This window comes from Siphateles boraxobius, unplaced genomic scaffold, assembly GCF_051911475.1.
Source record: "Siphateles boraxobius isolate OS27281-9 unplaced genomic scaffold, OSU_SipBor_1 1, whole genome shotgun sequence".
Lineage (NCBI taxonomy): Eukaryota > Metazoa > Chordata > Actinopteri > Cypriniformes > Leuciscidae > Siphateles > Siphateles boraxobius.
In genome coordinates this window covers 1,958,092-1,964,414 of record NW_027508699.1, presented here as the reverse complement: position 1 = coordinate 1,964,414, position 6,323 = coordinate 1,958,092, and positions in this window count along the sequence as shown.

Genomic DNA, 6,323 nt, shown 5'->3' with positions numbered 1-6,323 from the left:
GAGCAGAATATTCAATTAGGAAAAAGTAAAATACATAGAAAATTCAGATCATAATTTATTCATATCACAATGCATAATGGGAGCCATTAATAAGTTGTGATTGGTGGCAGCCACTGCCACTTGCGTTATTATTGTCACCATTGTTGAGATTCACAGGCTGATTATTGATGTCTGTGTTTCTAATACATTTATTTGAAAGTGTTTTGATCAGAACAATGTTTATTAAATATTTTGGATTATAAGAAACATACCTATATTCATATGCTGCAGAATCAAACTATCCCAAAAAGATTAATTTTCCAATCACAGCATGATTATGCCAGAACACAACCAACACTATCAGATCACAATTTTTTTTTGTTCATTTTACTGTTATAAATAAATAACAGCAAACAAATTTAAAGTGAATGGATAAAGGTTAAGAGCCCAACTAAAGCAAACACTGATCGTCATTACGGTGGCTTACAATTTGAGATTTTCTCCTTCAGTGATTCTGCTTGTTAACATCAGGTGTCTTCAATAATGCTCAAACATCACTAAATTAATCACTTAATTATCTCATTAACTTTAACACTCTTTAGTGTTGATTTAGCACTGGAGTTTGTGCTGTGTAGTAAATGCCGCTCCATCTGAAAGCAGGTGAAGGTGATTTACTACTAATCAAGGAACCGGCTTTACTGACGAGATGCGCATAACAATGTCATGCGATATATCGCCCAGCCCTAATCTCAATGCTTTTCTTTGACTAAAGCATCACACACTTAGGATGAAGGATACATTGGATAACCTCATCCGGCTCATCTCTTTTTTTGGTGTTTCATTTTTATGTTTCCTGTCCTTCATTCTGTCTCCAGGAAATGGATTTCAGAACACCTGGCGATGGTGACTCATCTCGACAGCCAGACTGTACCACAGAATCTTTAAGGTTATCCATTTTCTTAAGATAGAGTAGAGTTCTCAACAGGCCTGAAAATTACAACCCCACCCGACCCGGCCCGTGGCTTTTAAAGCCCGGACCCGATGTAACCCGACACATCAACATTAATTATCTGCCCAAACCCGGCCCCCGGCCCGACGCCGATTTTCTTTTTTTTTCTTTTTTTTTTCTCATACACGTATTATCATGACCAGGAGATGGGAATTCAAATCAACCTTTAATGTTCACGTCTTTTAACAATAGCCTACAAACAATACAAACAACTGATACAAAATTAAATATATAAATAGGTTATATACTAAATATGCCTCAAATAAAAATCTTCTGGACGACCCTGTTTTTTTGCTGTCATATTGCAGCATGAGCATTGCACATAACCTGTAGAATTTCCATCAGAATCCAGCACCACTCCAAACACTTTCCAGATCTCTGATTTTCCCACTCCCGTAGTAGCGACGGTGAATTCACCTGTGACAAGTTTACTTTTCACCAACTCCATCTTCTTCTCCAGGTTAAAGGCGTGCACGCAGCGGCGTCAGTTCTGCCCCCGCGATGCACGTTGCACGCAGCAGCCAGACTTTCTTTACGGTGAACAGCAGCGATGATTAATAAATGTTTTTTTTTTTCACTGAGCGGAAAAGATTAAGCCCGAGGTCCGACCCGACCCGAGTCATTTGCTTATATTTTCGAGCCGAACCCGCGGGTCCCGTTGGGTTTGTTGGCCGACCCGGCCCGTTGAGAACTCTAAGATAGAGTGCCCTTGGTAGTGTTGTTTGCTATTGTTGATTTATTTCCTTTTGGTCATCATCTCCTACCGGTCGTCTTTGCAGCTCTGTTTTATTGTGAACTAACATGTCACCTCTGAACGACACCTGTGCTTTAAGTGTGTTCTCACTGTGCACAACAACATCAACTTCTACTGGGCAGTCAGTGAACAAGCCAAGCCAGCCAGAGCATTTAAAATCAGGTGTGTTCCTGGTTGAACCTTGTATTTTAACCCTGTGGATGGATTGTGCGAATGCCTGAAGGGATAATGTTAGTCCACTGCAATCCCTTGAAGTGATCCTTTTAATGTTTTTTTGTTTTTTGTTTTTCCAGGCAGTTGAGGAATAAAAACAGAAGGTGGTGCAGGAATACTCTCTATAAAGAATTCATCTACTTTGTCAAGACTGACATCATCGTCAGTATCACTCCAACTGTCACTGTCTTCCACCTTGGGATGTTTGTTGTGGAGAGAATAAAAACTATTAATAGAAAGTCATATAATATACAATTTTAAATAAATAAATTAATTCATTCATTTGTGTTTCAACATCTGTGGTAGTTTTCTAAAACTGTATACTGGTGGTATGCATAGTAGTAAATGTGTATATGTTTAAATGTAAATAATATAATCTCATCCCTTACATCTTCCTCCTGCTGACCATTTTTCATTACCTGTGCAGTGTCCACTGTTAAATCTTCATCCTCTTGTATTAAGTCCTCCCTCGTATGTTCTTTTTCATCTTCCTTTTGAAATGTAGTCATCTCTTGTGTAACTTCTTCCTCCTTTGCGCCTCTCCATCTTCCTCTTTTAGCGCTGTCTTCACCTCCTTTGAGTCTTCTTTCTTTACACCCACCGACTCAAACTCTTTTTTTTTCGATTATTTCTTTCCCTCTTCTGCTTTTAAATCTTCCTAATCTTGTATGTCATTCTCTTTAATATGTTATTTTTCATCTTTCTTTTGAAAATCACTCACATCTTGTGTAACTTCTTCAACTTGTGCAACTTCAATCTTCAATCTTTTAATGTTCCTTTTAGTTGATATCTATTTGGGGATGTGCAGAGTTCTGCCCAGAATTTGTGGTCTTGCAGAAAACATGCCCCCATTTTTTTCTCAGATAATGACTCCTGAAGCTCTTGGATTTGTTTTAAAATATCTTCAAAAGATATATATCGTTCTCTGGACTGTAAAAGCAATTTTTTTGGTTGACAAGTGTGTTTTACATACATACTGTCAATAACACAGCAGAAATTAAATTTTAAGCTTACAATTTAATATAGGCCTAATGCTAAAAATGCTAAATTACATCCATTAAAAAACAAAACAAAAAAAAAACATTATACTATAGTTCTTACCTTTCCAAATGTTTTTGAAGACAATTCTGTATATAAAATTGAAACAGCCAATCAAGGAGCAAGTAAAGGAAGGCGGTTTTGTCGGCATCCTTGATCTCAGTTAGGTTGAGCCACAGGTGTCCTCGTGGACTTTTGATAAGAACGGGGTGGTTCTCTGGCGAGTAGCCTGCTGGCGCCCCGGCAGAAACCACTCTTCCAGGCTGCAGGCTCTTCAGACGAGGCCCAGTCCAAGCCGAGCTCACTGACAGCCTTATTGAGGACGCAGATTAGTTCGGCGTCCACATTTCCAGCCTTGAAGTCGCTGTGGTGCTAAGACAGAGAGGGGGCGGGGTCCTCAACAGAGCCCGACCAATCCTCAGCGTCAGATGTCTCCAATGCCACGGAGTCATTGCATGGCTCCTCATCAAATCCCCCTAATGAGACGAGACTCCCGACGTTGAGCGTCGTGCAGTTCCCACTGACCAGCCAATAGAGTGCGAGTAAGCCTCAGCACTGTATGGCTGTGCAGTAGCACTGCGTTATTTTATAAAGGCTTCAGTATTTCGGAGAAAGGAGTTTTCCCCTAGCGTCTTACGCTAAGATGCAGTACGACTGACCGTTCGAAAGGGAACAATCAGTAAGTATAACCAGTTGAGTTTTTGATGTCCCAGAATTCACTAATGTCTTTTTACCCCTTTTTTCTTATAGAGAGTGATTAATGAGAAGGAACCTGGAAGCCTCAATATAACTCTCTGCCAGTCAAACGAACTCCCTGCTGTCTGGCTGAACTTTGCAGTCTTCACTCCACTTTCTCTAGCACTCTCACAACAGAAGCACAAGACCACCAATATTCCTTCAATCCTAACTATTGCACAAGAAATAAAACGCACCCTCTGGGTTTAAGAACTTACGTGTTTGCTCTCCTTTTTCCCCAAGCCCCGCTACACTGGTGGAGAATGTGGGCAGGAGAACAGCGACACGAAGCCCCCCCAGAGGCAGCTTCCCTCCCCAGCGTGGGAGAAATCATCCGCCACCTTGCTGAGGTCTCCGTGTGGCAGCAACAGCTGTCAGCACAGTTGGTTGCTGGCCACAATCAGGTGGCTGGGGAGCTTGTGCGCCAACGAACAGAGACTGCCCGGGTTACACCACTCGAGCCAAGAGCTTCAGCATTGCAAATTCTCCCGAAAAGGACAGTGGAAGGCTATCTTCACACTTTTAAGGTTGTTGCGGATCAAGAGGAATGGAGCCACCATGAGTGGGCACGTCTGCTGTCCCCACTGTTGACTGGTGAGCCTCAGCGAGTATATTATTCCCTCCCGCTCGAGGATGCTCCAGACTATGACTCACTGAAGAGGGAGATCCTTGCCCGTCTAGGACTATCTCCGGTGTGCGCAGCTCAGAAAGTGCATGAGTGAAACTTCGAATCCAGGGTCCCCGTACGTGTCCAGGCTAATCAGCTTGCCCAACTGGTCAAACTTTGGCCAAGCCTCCGCTGAGAAAGTGGTAGAGAGAGTCACTGTGGACCGGCTGTTACGTGCTTTGCCTCGCCCTCATCGCCGCACTGTCGGTCTCACCAATCCACGGACCCTGAATGATTTAATAGAGGCCGCAGAGCTGTCAGAGGTGGCCCTCGCCAGAGATTCCGGGGCGAGAGCTGTTCCGTTTATCCAAAAGGGCGCTGGGGAGCGACGTTTTGTGGATGGCAACCCCAAGCCATGCCCAATGAACTGATGCCCACGGACCCAGTGGGTAAAGCCTGGATGGCGGGCTGCATTGTTCACCACAATGTCCCAGACGATGTCCCAGAGCGAGAGGTTCGAATAAATGGACGCTGTGTTTGGGCCGTTCTTGACACAGGAAGCAGCATGAGCTTGATCCAGCCCCAGCTCCTCGGACCAGAAAGGCCAGGCCGAGCACTTCTTCCCATCACCTGTGTCCACGGGGACACTAAGTATCAGGGCTGTGCGATATATCGCACGATATTGTTATGCGCATCTCGTCAGTAAAGCCGGTTCCTTGATTAGTAGTAAATCGCCTTCACCTGCTTTCAGATGGAGCGGCATTTACTACAAAGAGCCGTAGTTAACTGACAAGCTGAGCCATATCGCATTCATATCGCGGACGTATCGCCAGCGATAATTAATGGGATATGGCTCAGCTAAAGCCTAGTTCACACTACATGATTTTAAAACGTCGGGCTGAACTGTGCGGTTCACACTACATGACTTGCTCTCTGAGAAATCAGGAGTGTTCAAGTTGTTGAGCTGTTCACACCACACGACACAGCGTGATTGATCCGCAACAGGAGGTAACGCACTACACGAGTTGACAACAACTCTGTCACCCAACGATTCTATCTTGTCTACAAATCTATCTGTCTAATGTCTATCTTGACGCGAAACAGCACGCGCCAATACACAGCAAAGAACAACACAACACGCGAATATGGACGTCAGACAGAAACTAGTGCTGCAAACTGTTTGCGCGATGATTTGCTCTGAGAAAAAACGCAAAAAAATAAAAAATAAGAGAGTATGGGGGAAAGAGTGGATCTGCATACGCGAAGAGCAGGTCTGTGCTACAGAGAGAGTTGGAGGTGAGTACAGCATGTTTATAGCCTATCGGAGATGTAGCTGCATGTTTATGTTTAGCTGATGGCAAAAATCACGTATTTACCCGGTGACCTCAACTCATGCGTTGCTGTGATTGGCTGTTGCTCATGACATGAGTGAGATTGAGTTGTGCGACAGCTCTGGATATCTAGCATGCTAGATATTTTTCTAGGCTCGGCGACGCGTCTGCGAGGCGTCTGCGAGGCGTCTGCGACGGTCTTTGATGCGTTGTTGGCTCTTTCATACTAACAGATTGGCAAGCGTTCATCGCTCGCTAATCCCCCGCGATTTGCACGCGATAACACCCTGACCTGTCGGCGAGCTCAACGATTTGCAAATCGGGCTTAAATCGGGCTTTAAATCATGTAGTGTGAACTAGGCTTTAGGGCTGCACGATTAATCGCACGATGTTGTTATGCGCATCTAATCAGTAAAGCCGGTTCCTTGATTAGTAGTAAATCGCCTTCACCTGCTTTCAGATGGAGCGGCATTTACTACAAAGAGCCGTAGTTAACTGACAATCTGAGCCAAATCGCGTTAAAATCGAGGACATAATCGCCAACGATATTTAATGCGATATGGCTCAGCTTGTCAGTTAACTACGGCTCTTTGTACACAGCAAAAACTCAGTCTTAAATTAACACACCTGGGAGTGTATATGAGTCCACACTCAAGA